Genomic DNA, 18,971 nt, shown 5'->3' on the forward strand with positions numbered 1-18,971 from the left:
ATTACCTGATATTAGCTACACTGGAGTTGAATTGAAAGTAATCATTGGTCACTATCCAGCACCTTCCCTGATATTAGCTTGACTGGAGTAGGATTTGTAATTCATTATTGGTTAATGTCTAACACTATACATTATATTAGCTTGACTACAGTATCAATAGTAAATATTAATTGATCAGTGTACAGCACATTTCCATATAATTGTAAATTATCATGTTATTATATTACAAAAAAATGCACAATGGGTGTTTTCACAAAACTTTATTACCATTTTAATATTTTTTTATGTGAACTATAATACAATCACAATCAAAAAGAAAATAACTGTTTTTGGAAATGTAGTATTTGCAGATTAACACATTAATATTTATGTACATGTTCTAATTTTTCACATACATTTCTTTAACAACATTTTTTATGAACATAAATATTTTTATCAACATTAACATTGAGTAACAAGTTTTTATATAAAAATAAATAAAGAATTAGTGTTCATTCTGCTTATTCATGTTATATTTAATAATGTTAATATTATATATTAATATTATTAAATATTTTTTTTTTACACTTATATTTTTATAAAGTAACATGACAATTATTATATTTGCTGAAGATATGGAAAAACAATTTATGACATTTTTGCCTACATATTTCAGACAATGTTTGTATATCACACATAAAAATATATAATGTTGTTCAGTTTGTCACTGTAAAGGGGAATAATATGTTTATTAATAATTTCTGGTATTGGAAAAATATTAATTATGCAAGTATATACTTTTATAATACTTAGAAATTATTATTAACATTTTTAAATAATTAATAAAAAAAAAAGTATATTATTATTATTATTTATTAATAAACTTAAACATTTATTTTTTCTTTTCAGAAATATATATATTCAGAGAAATAAATATACATTATTTCAGGGGATTATTTTTATTATAAATGGTTACAAATGTTTTATTAATCACAATAAATAAGTTATATTATTTATTATTATTAATTATTCACATTAACAATTATAATGTTTAGTTATAAACAAACACAACATTATTCCTATAAATTTACACAATTACAAATTAGTTAGATATATCATTTCAAGTGTTACATTATTTTTTAATATTATTAATATATAATAATTATTATATATTATTTAATATTAAAAATATTTTTTATTTTTTTACTGTTTAATTTTTAATGAGTCTAGTTTATTAATTTGTTAAAATAACAATGTTTATGTATTACTTTTTTATACTATAACATTGTATTTTCTATAATACCTTTTCCAAAATGGTTTAAGGGGACTACTTTTTTACCGCGTAACGTTATTGTGCTTCATTCCGGACTGGAGAAGCTCGCGGTTGGGAGTTGCTTCGTGTGGAGGGAGGTAAGGTTGATTTTACATACAATTTATAACAGAGTGGTAATGTTTGATGGTATATTCTAACTGTGGAGGGTTTGTGTGTGTATGTATGAATTGTTTAGGTAGCGTTTAGGTTAAATGTCGTAGTTAGACATGCGTCGTGTATGTTTTAGTTCTAATGTTATTTTAAGTGTTAGGAAAGGTCTTCTTACATGGTTAATGTTAATTGTGAATGTATTTACTAATGTTATGGGCTATTTGTGGGTGGGTTTAGTTATGTATGTTTTTTGTAGAGGTTCCGGTTCCTCGCATGAAAACTACATGGAAGGAAGCGTGTTTTTTTGATGAGATACTAATGTATGAATTTTCTAGTTATATTTTGACGTGTAGCTCCTATATTTCGTGTTTGCCAGGAGCGGTTTTTTATATTTTATAACTGTTTTTCGTGTTTTTGGAGGGTTTCGTATTGAATTGATACATTGATATGTGTGACCGTTTTTTTTAGAAGTTGTGTGTATATCACTTTAAATGCTAAAGTGTCCACACTACTGTTTTCGGATTTTAATGGAGCGTTTATTTCATTTTAACATTATTTTCGGGTTTTTGATGGTTTCTTATACTGGAATTATTATACATTGCAATGGACTGTATTTTGCTTCATTACGTTTTTTTCATCAACAGAAATTGTAAGTATTTTAAGTAATTATTTTGTTGGGTGGGAAATGTTGAACTTAATGTAATGTGTATGTGTGATGTAATTATAAATATTGCATATTTGTTCACAAATATGGTACGAACTTTTGATCCGTTTCTTAAACAAATATGTATTATTTATAATTTTAACAGACATTTTTCTATTGTTATATGTATAATTATTGTAATAAGAGATTAGTATCTATTGTAGACATTTTTATAGTAGGCTTTTTGCAATTATTGACAGGTATTCTAATCCTCTAGTTGTCGGATATAGTGTGACTTGACTTTGCAGTAGTCGGAACATTTGTTTAGTTTGTTTCGTTAGTTTTGGACCAATTTGGGTCACAGATTGTTCCATTCTTAGCTCTTGATAGCTTTGTTCTTTTTTCAAAGCTTCTACTAGGTTATGGAATGTGGGTCTGGCTCTGCTTGTGGTAGCTTGGAAAGCATTATGCCACCCTTCTACACTGTTGTTTGTTTTAGCCTCTTGGTTTAAAGTGCTAAGATAGACATTCCACCAAGGGATATGGAATTTGGGTTGGCGTCGATGTCCAGATCTGTGCAACCTTCCCACCCAAGTATCTTCGAAATAGTCCAGTAATGGGGTTAGTTTATCTTCATTCCTCTTATAATATGTGCTGTCAATTAATAAATTGTAGTGTTCTGCTACATCGGTAACAGGAACGTAGGCCAGTGCAATCAATTTTTTTATTTGATAGGCAAATGTGCTATCTGTTGAGTATAGAATACTTAAAGTGGATTTCTGGAGATGTCTCCATATGCTCTGGTTGAAATGATAGTAGCAACCCTGGATTGCTGTGTGGGGAAATGTTCTCAAAATGCTATTAATCATAGCTAATTCGAAATCAATAATTATTTTTTCTGGAAAATAATTATTGATTTCATTTTTGAGAACATTTAATATTTCTGCATAAGTGTTTTGCTGTTTGTTTGGTAGCAAACAGTAAATGAAAGGGATGTTATAGTTATGGTATAAACCGTGGATGGAATATAGTTGATAAAAAGGTTTTGGGCATGGTTTAAATGTTCCATCCATCATCCATTGGGGACACTGTTGGATTTTTCGTAAATTACTTGCAGTTGCAAACATTATGATTCTGTTTGTACTGCTTTCATTGTCAAAAAGGATAAATTTGTCTTTATTGTGTGTGATGGACATTTCTGGTGAAATAATAATTTCCTCAAAAGTAGTAGGGTTGGGTGGGGTTGTGCAAGTGCGTCTTTTAGTGTATGCAATTGTGCGTTTTAGGGATTCAATAGAGGGTAGTTGACCGGAAGCATGGGCTGGGACTTTTAACAGTTCTTCCTTAAGGATTTGTGTTGTTGGTTTATCACTTTGTGTGCTAGCAGTTTTTATACTTTCTAAAGCATCTCTTATTTCAATTTCTGTGACATTGGGGGGATGATTGTGTTCCCTGGTAAATAACACACTAGTTTCCTCAGTTGTAGCCCTTCCATAACATTTGTTAGAGTAATATTTTGTACATTTCCAGAAAACTTTTCTACCACTTTGTCTTTCCTGATTATAAACATAACCCATATAACATAACAGTAATTTATTTTTCTGTGACATCACAAATTCTGCACCTTCTGTCATTTAGCTTAACTTGTTCTAGGAAAGAGTAGAAAGAAACAAAATTATAAAAAATATCTTTCACTTTGTGGTGCAAACATAATTAATTATGTATTTATACTTACAGTTACTAACAGTAGTAATCAGAAATCCAGAACTGTATTTTGAAGGGTTTTCTTGTATGTATTTCTTGATTTACTGTTGGTATGAGAATATAGAAATGCTAAGTTAATGTTTACACATAACAAACGATTTTTCTAGGAAAAAGCAGTTTTTATTTTAGTTTACTACTACATTTGATGTGAACGTTACATATACTTACTTGATAAAATAGTTGAATTGTAGAATTGGGTGCAGTAGATCAAGGTTATAAAGTTCTGATCTGTAGAGAAGATAGAATAAATAATTGTACAATATTATTAACAATTTTTGGAACTGTTGGTAAATGGCAAATATTTAAAAGTATACTCACTTGAAAAAAAGTAGTTTTGTTTGCTGTAGGTAGAATAGATGTATGATGTATTCAGAATATCTATTGAGAAAATATAAAAAACATAACATGGTGTTAAGAACATATATTGTGTTTGATTTCTGAGGTTTTAGGCCAATTACAATTATACTTACATTTTTTACAAGGGTCGTTTTGTCTTTTGGTATAGTTGATGTTGGATGTTATAATTGGATCTGTAGGGAAGATGTAATATGCAAGATATGTTGTTTAGAAAATATGATTTATTATATTGGGGGTTTACTAACAAAAACATATATACTTACATGTTTAATGAGTCTACTTTTATACATTTGTAGTATAGAGATAGGAAATTCTCTGATTATCTGTGAATAAAATGTTTAAAATAGAGAATGAATCTGGTGAAATAGTGTTTAAAAAAAGCAGTTGGTGTATAACACAACATTAATGTATACTTACTATCTGATTTTCCAGGTGAAGAAATAGGAACATGTATTATGTATTTATTTGTAGTACTTTCTATCAGAAATGTAGAAGGAGATAAAAAGTAAATAAGTGCAAGAGTTAGGAGATATAAGTACATTATCACACTACTAATTTAGATTTCTACATAATGCACTGTTACTTACTTGAATAATTAGCTAGTGAGCTGGATCTTTAAAGATGTTTGGTCAGGAAGAAATCTTCAGAGTTTTGGCATCTTCTTTCTAAGAGTTAGCAGCACCAAATGGTAGAATGTATGTATCCCTTTTATAGTATGTGTATTTTGTGTGCTTTCATTTAATTGGTTGCAGGGTGAAAGGAAGGATTGTATAGGCTAGTTTGAATTTTTTTGGGTTAATTGGTATGTTTGTCGATGTGAGAATGGTGGTATGTGGTGATTTCTGCATTAAAGCCAGTTAGTTGTTAAATAAAATAGATATGTAAGTGGTTAAAAATAATGAAAATGTTAGTTAAATGTGCAGAATATTTTCCAAAAGATAGAACGCATTTTATAGAATGTATAGGAAATGTAGTTAAATAGGAAGGTGATAAAAGTAACAGGTATTATATGTAAAATGTTTTTTCTATAGAGCACTGACTTTTATAGACGATTAATATGGTATTTTAGACATGAAATGTAGAGAAAGCAACTCGATATTTTTTTTTTTACGATATTTTTGTAGTCTATATTTTAGTAGTCGATATTTTTGTAGTGTTTGTGGTAATTTCATGAACAACGATATATTTGTAGTCGATATTTACTAAGGCGATATTTATGTATTCGAGATTGTTAATACTCGATATTTTGTAGTCGATATTTTAGTAGTTTGTGTAATAAGTATAGAAAGTCGATATTTTAGTACTCGATAAATTTGCTACGATATTTTAGTAAGTCGATAATGTGACCGTCGATAATATTTCAGTGATCCAACCTGAATACCTCACTCAAGTACTGACTTTATTTTTACGGGCTATTGCTCGCTCCTTGCACATCTCAACCGTTTTAACCTTCCTGGTAGCTGAAGACCGGGCTTAGAAGGCATACTTGGCTTAGGAAGCAGACCTAGTTTAGAACGCAGACTGGGTTTAGAATGCAGACTAGGTTTAGAAGGCAGACCGGAATTAGAACGCAGACCGGAATTAGAACGCAGACTGGGCTCAGAACGCAGACCCAGTTTAGAACGCAGACTGGGTTTAGAACTCAAACCGCACTTAGAACGCAGACCGCACTTAGAATGCAGACTGGGTTTAGAACGCAGACTGGGTTTAGAACGCAGACGGGACTTAGAACGCAGACCTGGCTTAGAACGCAGGCTGGGTTTAGAACGCAGATTGGGTTTAGAAGCGGACCGGACCAAGAATGCAGACGTGGCTTAGAACGCAGACTGGGTTTAGAACGCAGGCTGGGTTTAGAATGCAGACTGGACTTAGAACGCAGACCGGACTTAGAACGCAGACATGGCTTAGAACGCAGACTGGGTTTAGAACGCAGACTGGGTTTAGAACTCAGACCGGACTTAGAATGCAGACCTGGCTTAGAACGCAGACTGGGTTTAGAACGCAGACCTGGCTTAGAACGCAGGCTGGGTTTAGAACGCAGATTGGGTTTAGAAGCGGACCGGACCAAGAATGCAGACGTGGCTTAGAACGCAGACTGGGTTTAGAACGCAGGCTGGGTTTAGAACGCAGACTGGACTTAGAACGCAGACCGGACTTAGAACGCAGACATGGCTTAGAACGCAGACTGGGTTTAGAACGCAGACTGGGTTTAGAACTCAGACCGGACTTAGAATGCAGACCTGGCTTAGAACGCAGACTGGGTTTAGAACGCAGACTGGGTTTAGAACTCAGACCGGACTTAGACTGCAGACCTGGCATAGAACGCAGACTGGGTTTAGAACGCAGACTGGGTTTGGAATGCAGACCAGACTTAGAACGCAGACTGGGTTTAGAACGCAAACCTGGCTTCGAACGCAGACTGGGTTTAGAACTCAGACTGGACTTAGAACACAGACCTGGCTTAGAACTCAGACCGGATTTAGAACACAGACCTGGCTTGGAGCACAGACTGGGTTTAGAACGCGGACCGGACTTAGAACGCAGACCTGGCTTGGAACGTAGGCTGGGTTTAGAACGCAGACTGGGTTTAGAACGCAGACTGGGTTTAGAACACAAACAGGGCTTAGAACGCAGACTGGGTTTAGAACGCAGACTGGGTTTAGAACACAAACAGGGCTTAGAACGCAGACCGGGTTTAGAACGTAGACTGGGTTCAGAACGCAGACTGGACTTAGAACGCAGACCTGGCTTAGAATGTAGACTATGTTTAGAATGCAGACCGGACATAGAACGCAGACCTGGCTTACAACATAGACTGGGTTTAGAACGCAGACCGAGCTTAGAACGCAGACTGGGTTTAGAACGCAGACCGGGCTTAGAACACAGACTGGGCTTAGAATGACCTCTATGCACTTTCCAGGACTTACCGACATTTTTATCAACATTATCCCCCTACGTCGCCCAATACAAACAGCTGAGCTTGCATCTCACCTGGAGCTGCTCCAAGGGCGTGATAACCTCGTTTGGTCGTGCCCTCACGGAATTCCCACCCTAGATTATCCAGCGTGAATTTTTACAATAATGATGCACTGACATTTTAAATCATTCTGTAAATTGTGCTACTAACGCTTGGTTAGTTTTAGTTGTATGTTTTAACCACTTGCAATGGCTTTAATTAGCCGCGCAATAATAAATAAACTTGAAACTAGTAATTATTTGATCAATGTTTTTCAGGTGAGTATCTAATATTGTGAAGAGATTTTTGTTCAGGAGAGGCCTGATCTTTATAAGTTAGCATTTGACGCTGTTCAAGTGGTGGCTCTATGTTTCAGCCAGTCTAACACACTACCCACAGTATAACAGCAATGAATTTATACATTGTAATATTATTCACTTGTTGAAATGAGATATTTTGATAAATTCGCCGCCTTTTTTTGCACAATTTAATGAGAGGTGGTAAAGCTCTTTGAGTCTCTATTTTGTAGTAGAGCAAAAAAAGGAAACATAAACTCACCCAGGAATAATCTACATAAGTGTGTATTCAAGCCAAAGGATGCATGTTAACAAAATATACAACAAAACGAAGTTTATAAATTGATTAGAAATGTATTACTTGAGAAGAATATACATTTATGATGCATAACACCAGTTGAAATGATGAGCAGAGTACAATTCAACAGAGGTCATTATAGAGCCAATGCTAAATCGTTCTTCTCCGGTTTCTGACATCATACGAGAATATGTTCAGGTTTTCATCAATACTGATCTGCTGGTGAGAGGCCTGGAATGTTGAGAGATGAATGCTGCTCGGGGTTGACACATACCAGCATGGTATGATCCACGTACCCTGCAGAGCAAAGCCAACAGGAACTTTGGAAAACAACAAGGGGTATCGGCAATACCACGACTTTTACCAGATAGGGTGGCCAACACGATTTACTTGGCAAAATCAAGATTAAGGGGTGGAAGAGGAGGATGCCTGGATGGACCCCAAGCTGTTCATGCAGTGACTGAGCTTCATGTAGAATGGTAAATCCTTCTGGAGATTAGTGTAAGAACAGCCTCCTGGCTACAGGTGCAGGAGTTGAGGTTATTGTGAATTTATTGCTTTGGCTAAATAGTGACGGCAGAGTAATTGGTGAGGTCACACTGCAGCCCATTCTCTGCCCTTTACCGAAATGGAGACACTAGGGTCACGATCTTTGGAATGCTGGCTCAACTAGGGCAATAACTTTGCTTGCATGATCCAAGATAGGCACAAATTCTGAGTAGACCCCATTGGGACATTTTTCTGTTCTGAATGAACTCTTCCACAGACCTCTCTCGACAGGTAAAACCTACTTTCATATGCATGCTTTGTTGGTGTTGTATCTTAACTTTCTAGATGATGTGGAGGAGGAACCTCATTGTTCAATTATACCTCCCTTCCGCAACCTGATGCTAGTAGGAACTTAAATGTGCAGAACAGAGGATCAAAATCATGCTATCCCCTCAAACGGTTTATCAATTCAATTAATTGAGCACGATAGAAAAGCCTTTTCGCAATATCTCCCATACCTGATGTCTTAATATTATTTAGCAATACAACCTTATGATGAAGTTTTTGACAAGGCTCAATAAAAATGTCATATACACCTAGTGTTGTATTAATAATGCACTCATGAATCAATCAATCTAACCTTGCATCAGCATTCTTTTTTAAAAACTTTGGGCTAGATGTAGGTAAATGATATTTACCGATTCATAAATACCGAATTTTACCGATTCGGTATTTATGAATCGGTAAATATTAAGGGGGAGATGTAGGTATTTCCAGATGTGGAAATACCGAATCGTTAAAATTCGGTATTTACCGATTCGGTAATTTTACCGAATCGGTAATTACTGTAAATGCATGCCCTACATCTGAAAACCCTAATACCGGTCGGAAACGGCCAAAATCGGCCGTTTCCGACCGGTATTAGGGCTCCTACATCTGGCCCTTTGTCTTTTAAGCCTGATTAGAACAATACCGAACAACTGATTGCCCATGCAAAGGGCAGACACGGGTCAACTGGCATTATTTTAACAGCAGTCTGGTAAGTACGGCCATAATAAACACATTCAGAGTCATGTATCAGATCTCAGATTGTTGAGGGATGGCGGCGATCAAAAGTTTGAACACAATCACGGTCACATTTATTCCAACGAGTATTGAATATGGAGACTATTTCCAATCTGATGGGGAATGAGGGATGGAGTCAGGGTGCCACAGTATAAAGAAAATGACAGTTCAATAACTCAGTGTCTCACATTACTGCCCACCGTCAATAGATAGTCTTGAAGTGGCTGGCAAATGTCTTTGAGTCTTGCGGTGGGAGGTTGTATCTTAGCATATACTTCACTAGCTGTATCACAGTAGACCATACCTTTCAACAATGCCGCGTCGGTGGGGCATGCCCCACTGCCCCAGTGCAACGCCAGCTCTCTCTTTGCTAGTAGGACTGCAATTGCAGTAAATCTGTGCACCTCTTTCGGGACATTACTATCATATCCCAAAAGAGCAAAGAGGGGATCAAGAGTAAACTCAACTCCTATCATTGTCAATATCAGGAAGAAAATCTGCACCCAGTGGGTCTCTATGTGAAGGCATGTCCATGTCAAATGTACAAAATCATATTTATTGCACTTGGTACATGGGGACAATAGCGTGGGGTCTGTCCTAGCCAGATCCCCTGGTGTGGTGCAGGTCCGGTGTTGAAATCAGTAGTGTATTAGTTTGTGTCGATGGTTATGGAAGACTGGTTTCATTTGGTTACAACAGTAATACCAAAAGTTATCAGGTAATGAATGCCTCAGGTTGCGTTCCCAGGCCGTTCTCAACTTATCAACTTGTATAGGTTTAATGGCAGTGCAGGCCTGGTAGAGTCTGGAGGCCATTCTCCCCCCTACATGTCTGTAATAACTCACTCCAAGGAGGTAAATTATCTGGGGCTAGCGGGTAGGAGAGCATGCGAGTGCACAGCCTGTTGTGTAGGTGCTGAAGTAGGAAATGGCGCATGTGTGTAGAACCCCTAAAGTAGGTAGTGTCTGAGTGCGTGAGGCATGGCCATCCAATAAGAGGTCCCCAATCGTATGTAGATTGTGATGTAATAAGGTACTCTGACCAGCTTCTCCTGAGTCACGGGGAGCCCTGGATTATTTGCTATTGGGAGGACTGGTGAGTAGAGGATACCCTCCACAAGGATTCGTGGAGATTCCTCTATGCCCAACTCATGGTTGACAACATTTGTCTATCGGAGGGATCCATCTGGATGCCCTTGGGGAGTTTGAAGGAGAGTGGGATTCTTCCCACTTGATCTCTCTCAGGTTTCGGATAGGGGAGGAAGGCGTCTGCATGATACCCATGATACACAAATTGACATTGCACTGCAAGATAGTACAGCTGTTAGCTTAATTGTACCAAACCCTTCCTGTTCGTAGGGAAGCACCAGGGTGTTCCATTTAATCTGAGGTCTAAGTCCTGCTCATAGAAGTCGCGTAAGGAGAATTCTCAGGGTAGCAAATAAATTGTTGGTTAATGGGATTGGGATATTAAGAATTAAATGCAAGCAACAAGGGAGGACAACTGTTTTTTTGTTAAGTTTGAGAAAGAATTTTATTCAAGAAAATAGGTGTGTCATTGTACAAGAAATGCAATTAAGAAACAAGCTTTGAGCAAAAAGCATTAAAATACAATCATAGTCCAGCATGAATACTTAAATACAAACAGGAACAATAGCATCCATAATAAGTATAAAAATAATAATAAAAAATAGATAATATATGAGTTACAAACGAATGAGAAGGAAGTTAGAGAAACTATGGAGGCTTGAGGACTTCTTGTTGAGAAGGCATTAATAAGGAGTGTTCTTTAGCACATGTGTCAAAAAATGTTGTAATTGGTAACCATAACTGAAGTCTTTTGAAAGCAATGGGTGAAGGTAAATTGGAAAATGTATCCAGTCTAAGATTGTGGCACATATCAAACCAGCAGGCCTTGTATGACATTTTTGTGAAATCCTTCCAATTTCTTGTTATTTGTTGGAAAGCGACAGCTATTAATAGATCAATTATTTTGAAATTAGTTGCATTGTTATCACAGACGGAAGAAAGGCTGCCTAAGAAGATATTTGTCGTAGAAAACGGGAAATGCGTGTTAAAAATTAAATTCATTTGGGACCAGACCTGTTTCCAAAAATTATATACTGGTGGACATGTGAACAGCAAATGGAATAAGTCTGCATTTGGAGATGTACAAGACCAGAAAGTATCCAGAGTATTAGGGAATCTTTTATGTAAATGTTGTGGAGATAACAAAAGACTATTATACACGTAATACAGTGTTTGCGTTAAAGTAGCTGATCTGGAGGATTTGCGCATGTTAGACCATTTGGTATTAAACTCTCTTTCCCACGCCTCTTCAGTACTTGTTTTCTGTCTCAATGTGCTAGCAGATTGCAAAAAAAGGTATAACTTAGATGCCTTGGGCAGAGTTTGTAACAGAACGAAGAGATCATTATGAGTATGAGTGTTGGGAGTGGTAATAGTGATATTGAATAACGGTGTATAGACATCAAGGACAGCCTCCGAAGAATCTGAAATTTGGAAATGAAGGAGGCAGGTTGGGCATATAACTGTTTAAGCAAGGAAAATGAAAGAAATTCTTTATTTGAGAACAACTGATGGATCCAAATTATACCGCGTTGTCTTCAGGATTTCCAATAAAAAGGTCTATTACGTATTAATAATGATTTATTATGCCTCATGGGTGAATTTATAAAGGATTCAGAGTTGTTGTAAGGTAAAGGAAATATAGGGCTTAATAGTTTGGAAGTGAACTTGATTAATGGTGTAGAAAGTGTTTGGGGCTTGCGGGAAAAAGAGAGAAATGCTCGAAAGGAAAATGGAGCGAAAGTTCCACTGACGTCCAAAGAGGATGATCCTCTACAGAATCGAGCAGCCAGTATGAAGCTTGTCGCAAAAGAAAAGCTTTGTGATAAACGGTAAAGTTCAGAAAGTTAACTCCACCTTCAGCTTGAGGACGTGATAGCTTTGGGATAGACATGCGTGTTTTTTTTCTTAATCCATAAATGAGGATAACACTGAATTAATGCATTTAAATAATTTAGCAGAGATGGAAACTGGGATGTTAGAAATAGTATATAAAACTATGGGGAAAAGCATCATCTTGGTAGTGTCAAGGGGACTCCACCAGGATAAATAAAGAGGATGCCCTTTGTTGGTAAGCTCTGTGAGTATTTGGATGCAATTATGCAAGCACAACGAAACAGTTTGTTTTAATGTCGGTGTAAAATTCAAGCCTAAATATTTAATGGTGGACGGCTTCCAAGTAAAATTGGTGGAAATAAAATCAGCTTTAAAGGTATATTTAGTCAAGGGCAAGATTTCACTTTTATCACTATTCAGTTTATAACCTGCTATCAATGAAAAGAGTGAACTTCGTTTAAAAAGGCAGGGATCGAATCAGTAGGATTCGAGATAAAGAGCAAAATATCATCAGCATACGCTGCAAGTTTGATATTTGTGGTAGGGGTTTGAAAACCTTATATATGTGCATTTTGACGGATTCTTGAGAGAAAGGGTTTGAGGGCCAAATTAAAGAGAAAGGGGGATAAAGGACATCCCTGACACACCCCTCTACCAAGGTCAAAAAAGGGAGATATTAACTCATTAGCACACACAGCAGCACATGGATTTGAATATAATAAGGAGATTAAGGTAATGAAATTAGGACCAAATCCAAACCATTTAAGGGCATATAATAAATAACGCCATTCTACTCTATCAAATGCCTTTTCAGCATCTTGTGCTATAACTGCAAGAGGATGTTGTAAATGCATAGCCTTGGACAAAATATTGAAAAAAAGTCTGGTGTTATCCTGTATGACACGACCTTTTACGAAGCCAGACTGTTCCTTGCCCAAAATCTTGGGGACATAGGGGTCCAGGCGAAGGGCTAGTGATTTGGAAAATATTTTATAATCAATATTAACAAGTGAAATGGGTCTAACATTTTTGCAATACTTCGGATCTTTTCCTTCCTTAGGAATCAAACAAATGTGGGCATCCGAGAAAGTGGTGCCAGACTGTTCCAAGGATTGAAAAGATTCAATTAAGAGGTGTATTTTGGGCATTAATAAATTGGAGAAATGAAGAAAAAATTCAACAGTAAAACCATCTGGTCTAGGGGCCTTGTCTTTTTTCAAATGTTGAAGTGCATTTAAGAGTTCTTGTTGTGTAATAAGAGTTTCTAGTGATGAGAGATCAATAGAAGAATGTTGGGGTTTCTGTATGGGTGATCAGTATTGTGAGAGTAAGTGATCTGTGGAGTTTGTTTCGGATGAATATTTTATAAAATAAGCAAACTCATCTAAAATTTCAGAGTCCTTAAATTTTAAGACAGAGTCATCATCAAAAATAGCATCAATATTCACTTTGTTCTGTTTCGTTTTTAAATAATTTGCTAAGAGTTTTCCTGCCTTATTTCTACCCCCATAAAATTTCGTGCAAGATTTAATAGGTATAATGAGGCATTATCTGTTGATTCCTTATTAAACTGTAACTTTGCTTTAACAAGGGCATTAAGAACATCTCTAGAGTTGGAAGTGTAAAAAGAATGCTCCAGTCTCTTAATGTCTTGAAACAAAGAATGTTTAGAATTGCGAGCAATACCACGTTTCCTTGACACATAGGATATAATAAAATCCCAAGCGGAGGCTTTAAAAGGATCTCAAATAGTTTAAAAAGGCATAGAATCAGTATGATTCAGGAGAAAATATTAATTAAAAATGTTTTTAAATGAAGAAGAAAATTCTGGGTCCAAAAGCAGAGTGTTATTAAAACGCCATTTTCTGGGAGAATTGAGTTTGGGTAAAATGTCCACAACAATCAAAACTGGAGCATGGTCAGATAATAGAATTGGGCCTATTTCCACATGTGTAAGTGCTTGTGAGATGTTATGCGATACAAAAAGTTATCAAATAGTGATTGAGAGTGATGCGCCGGGGAATAAAAAGTGTATTCCCTTGTAGTAGGATTGCATAATCTCCAGGCATCCAAAAGTTTATGTTGTGTGACCGTGTGAATGAAGGATTTATGTGTTTTGTTAGGGATAAATGTCACCTTAGAGTTCCGATCTATAAAAGGATCAAAGACCGGATTACAGTCTCCCGCCAAAATAAAATTGTCATCCATGTGAAGAGTAATCTGCTTGGCCACTGAGCTCCAAAAGGAGGCGTCACAGCCTGTAGGGGCGTAGACAATGAAAAAAGAGACTGGAACATCCTTGAGCATCAATTTAACATTAAGCCAACGGCCATCGGTGTCAGAAGCTTGTGAAATGAATTTAAAATTAAGAGATCTACGACACAACATCATAACTCCATTACGTTTACCATCTCTACCAGAATACAATACCTCTCCCACCCATCCTTTTTTTAATTTTAATGACTCCTCTTCTGTAAGATGAGTTTCTTGTAGGAATGCTATGTCAGAGTTTAACTTAGCCAGATGAGTTAGTACTCTCTACCTTTGTATTGGAGGATTAAGTCCTCTAACATTCCATGAAACTAGATTTAATGACACAATAGTTTAAAAGAAGTACATGGTGACAAAAACATACCAAAATCTGTTAGAAAAAGTGGACTATGAGATGAGGCATGAGAAAAAAAACATGTTATGAACAATAAGAATAGAGAAAAGACACAATCAATTATGAACTGAGAAGAAAGAAAGTATCAATGACAACTAAATAAAGGAAGAAAAAGGTGGCAAGTAGGAAAAGAAAAAGGATAAGAGTTAGGGAAAAAAGCGAGCTAAAAATACTTGAGGATGACATACTTACATGAAGAAAGAACAAATATACAAGGAGGGAGGTGGGACCCCATGGGATGTGGGACACATCTAAGGACGGCTGACCGGGAGACCAGGGATACATCAGGAAACAATGAACCTGTGGAAGTGAAGGAGATGGAGATAGAGTCAGAATGGTGCATGAAGGCGAACGCAAGCACAATAACAGAAAACCATGATAAAAACAACAATTAGATTATAAGCGTAAACTGTAAACAGCACGTCTTAAAAATACAACGGTAAGCAAGGTGAACTAAAAAAACAGATGACATTTTAGTAAAACACTGCATTAAAGTTCAGCCAAAAGATGAAGAAGACGGGTCAGAGGAATCTATCGCAGACGGTTTACAGAAGTTAATGAAACTTTGCAGGCGCTTTGGGTCTTCCTATGTAGTTGTTCTATCGTTGTACGTGACTTTGAACAGACAGGGGTGAAAAAGACCATATCTGGCCCCCAACGAACGAAACTCAGCTCTCATGTCAAGAAAGGCTTTACGAAGATTGACTGTGGCTTTAGCGTAATCCTGGGCAAAAAACAAAGAAGAACCTGACCATATGATCTTTGGGGAAGATTTAACCGCTGCCAGCACCTTTAGTAAATCCGTATATTCTAAAAAATACAGGATAACTCCTCTTGGTTTTTGTGGAGAAGATGCAAGAGATGGTAAACGGCCAAGTCGATGTGCTCGCTGAATATTAAGGACTGTGTCCTCTGGCATGTGAAGAATTTTAGGAAGGAAGGATTTGAAGAAAGTGATTGGATCAAACCCTTCGAGACCCTCTTTCATTCCATAAATACATAGATTGTTCCGCCTGTTGCGATTTTCCAAATCCTCAACCTGCTTCTGGAGTGTTGAAACTTGAGAATGAAGGTGAGAGACAGTAACGCAGGATTCTTTTAAAGAAGTAACCGTCTGCTCAACTGAGGAAACCCTTGTCTCAAGCTGTGTCCAGTCATGCATCAAGACTTGGAGTTTAGTGTTAGTCTCTTCCATAAAAGGAGGAAGAGCTCTGATTTCCTCCAGAATAAATTCCATGGAGACAAGTGACGTTTGCTTAGGAGGTGTGGGAGGATCTTTTTTCAGACGCTTGGTATTAGATTTCCCTGAATTAGGAGGACGTTCCATTATAGAAACTGAGTCCTGCACAGATGGCGTTAAAGAATCTTCCAATTTGGAAAGCTCGGTGAAGATCTTTGAATTTTTAATTAAAATGTGCTTTGGTTTAGAGGGTGGAGGATATGGCGTTTTTGTTCTGCCCATACACACTCATTCCTGGTGTGCACTGAGTTCGAGAATATCACAATGCAATGAAAGTTTCACAAGAAACACGTTTTATGAAGGAAAAACGTGGTATAAATGTCAGCGAGTATTCCTAGAAGGCTGAAACATAGGGAACCTTCCAGTTGAATAGAACAGGCATAAGTGTGGGAAACACCACCTCACACAACATGGAAAAGTAGCAATCCAAGACAATATGCAATAAATGCGAATGAAAATGAAGCGCAGAAAAAGCTAAGATGGCTACGACAAAGCGTGTCTCAACAGCGCAAAGCAAATATTGAATGGTAAAATGTAGCATTAAAACAGTAAATTTCAACATGAAGGAATTGTAAAAATGTCGCAATGAGAAGCATAGAATAAAATGCGCTATTGTTAGTCATAAATTAACTTGAGGAAGCATACCAGAGAATATCGGTGTATCTAAAATGGCTGCTCCTCAGAAGATGAGGAAAAACTGTGAATGCAGCTTCTTCAGTGGAAGTAAACACTCAGAGGCTCAGCTGATTTAGAAAGAGTCATTGTGTAGCATGTATTTCTCATCAAAAACACATAGAATGGCTCTGACAGGAAAGAGTCCGTGCACCGGCGCTCATAAGCAAGAACAATGGTACGCGAGTAATCCAAAATGTAACGGAAAACGGAGCCGGGAAAACTCACTGCGTTGAGTTCAAAGCAATAGAGGTCGCAGACAAGTTGGTGTCTTTGTAACACTAAGGAGTTAGGCCCATTGGGGGCGTGGGGTAGGCTGGACCTTATATTAACGTAAAACACAAGAATTTTGCCTCCACCACCCTTGCTTATACCTGATTTTACTTAGACAAGTCAAACGACAATTTTTTGGTTTGACCAGGTATTTTTATTTATACCATTCTTTTATCTTTTTTTCCCAAAAACTTTTTTTTGGTTCAATTGTGCAAAAAATATGGACTGTACATACATCTATTTACACTAATATACAATACAATTTACAAACATGAATACACTTTTCATATATATACTAAATGAAGACAATATACATCATACATCACAGAGAAAGCTTTACATAAGAAAAAACAATCTTTGGAGGGGGCATCTTTAGACGTCCCGCGTGTAGGAGATTCTGTAATCCCAGTCCTCCTCTACGCGGATGACGCGGTGTTATTGGCCCGTACTGGCCGGGGACTGCAGAATTTGCTGGACGCCTTTGGGGGTTTTATGGGTTCGTTAGACCTGCCGGTGAATAACAAAAAGTCGCACGTTATGGTTGTGGGCAGACGTTCTAGGGCCCTAAAAATAAAACGCTTCACCTGTAATGAGGCGGAGGTATCTAGGGTACCGGTTTTTACATACCTAGGTGTCATTTTTTATGATAAGCGCACCTCCGTAGCAAGGTCAACATCTGCATTATTAGGCTTTGAGAAGCGGCTGGGGTCACGACCTATTGAAGCCTTTTTACCGTATATAAGTCTAAATGTCTGACCATAGCCTCTTATGGTGCCTCACTGTGGGGCTTTCTACCTCAAGAAAAACTACAGATAGTAGAAAATAAATTTGTAAGATCTTTATTGGTGGTTCCCCAATCTACCCCCACATTTTCCTTGCATTCTGAACTAGGGCTGGGGTACATTATTGACCAACTGAAAGTGGCCCCATTGATTTGCTGGGCAAAAACCTGGCTGAACAGCGAGATTACATTAAATCATAATATTCTACGAGACTGTATGGCACTGGAGAAGGTTAAGAAGATTCCCTGGTTAGTGTATATTAAAGAGATGTTTCTTAAACTTGGACGCCCAGAAATGTATATGTCTCCAGATGTGATTAGAAAGGATGATTTGAGTTGGATTAAGAAAAACTTCTTGGGCATGCTAGCACTGGAATGGGAGGAAATGGAGTTGAAGAAACCTTGTGTTAGAGCTAATTATGTCCTTTCAACTTCATTACTCATTGAGCCATACCTAAATATTGTCACAATTCCTTTTTACGGTCACCTTTTAATTAGATTCAGGCTCAATATAATTCATTTCACACTGGATCATTTTCCAGTTTGGGGCAAACTTGAATCCTCCATTTTCTATCCAAGATACGATGCACCTCATTATGTTCTGTGAGCACTACGTTGATATTAGGAAACAGTTCTTAGTACCATTATTGAGAGAGGCTGGGTTTGTCCAAGTTAGGCCTGCCTTCACTTATTTACAACTGTTAAGTAGTACCCGGGGAATTTATGGGGTTGCTAGATTCTTGGTGGCCACTGTTCGTAACAAAGCAAAAAGAATAGCGGCTAGTGATCTCCCTGTGTGATTTTATTATCTGCTTGTAGATTGTATTTAACCCTTATTACGGTATTTTTATTACGTTTATTGTATATTGTATGATGAATTTGCACCTATATTTGTATTTATATGGAGGGATGAAATGTTGTACTTGCTTTTATGATTTTAATTAATCGAATAAAGTGTTTTTGACTGACTGACTGACAATCTGATTCTGTATTTTTAGACAAAGTCAAAAATTAATAAGGAGTACAATCATTAAATGAAAGCAATTGTTAGGTTCCATTATTGGTGACAAAATGTGACTCCTACACATTCGCAGACGCGTTTCGAATCCAGGAATCCAGTTCCCGGAGTCTCATCAGGGCTTTGTC

The 18,971-nt window shown here is 37.0% G+C and overlaps 1 protein-coding gene and 1 long non-coding RNA gene across 6 annotated transcripts in view; one reads left to right on the top strand and one right to left on the bottom strand.

The window, feature by feature from the left end:
- Positions 1–18,971, top strand: part of ADGRG4 (adhesion G protein-coupled receptor G4) — a 1,842,483-nt gene that overhangs the window by 481,837 nt on the left and 1,341,675 nt on the right. The gene's annotated exons all lie outside the window — the stretch shown is intronic.
- LOC144829445 (uncharacterized) overlaps positions 1–18,971 on the bottom strand; it is a 280,058-nt gene that overhangs the window by 20,262 nt on the left and 240,825 nt on the right. For both annotated transcript variants that reach the window (XR_013610671.1, XR_013610672.1), the window contains exon 4: positions 15,052–15,159. This is a non-coding gene — a long non-coding RNA (uncharacterized LOC144829445). The remainder of the gene's footprint in view (positions 1–15,051; positions 15,160–18,971) is intronic.

This window comes from Lissotriton helveticus, chromosome 4_1 (assembly GCF_964261635.1).
Source record: "Lissotriton helveticus chromosome 4_1, aLisHel1.1, whole genome shotgun sequence".
NCBI lineage: Eukaryota > Metazoa > Chordata > Amphibia > Caudata > Salamandridae > Lissotriton > Lissotriton helveticus.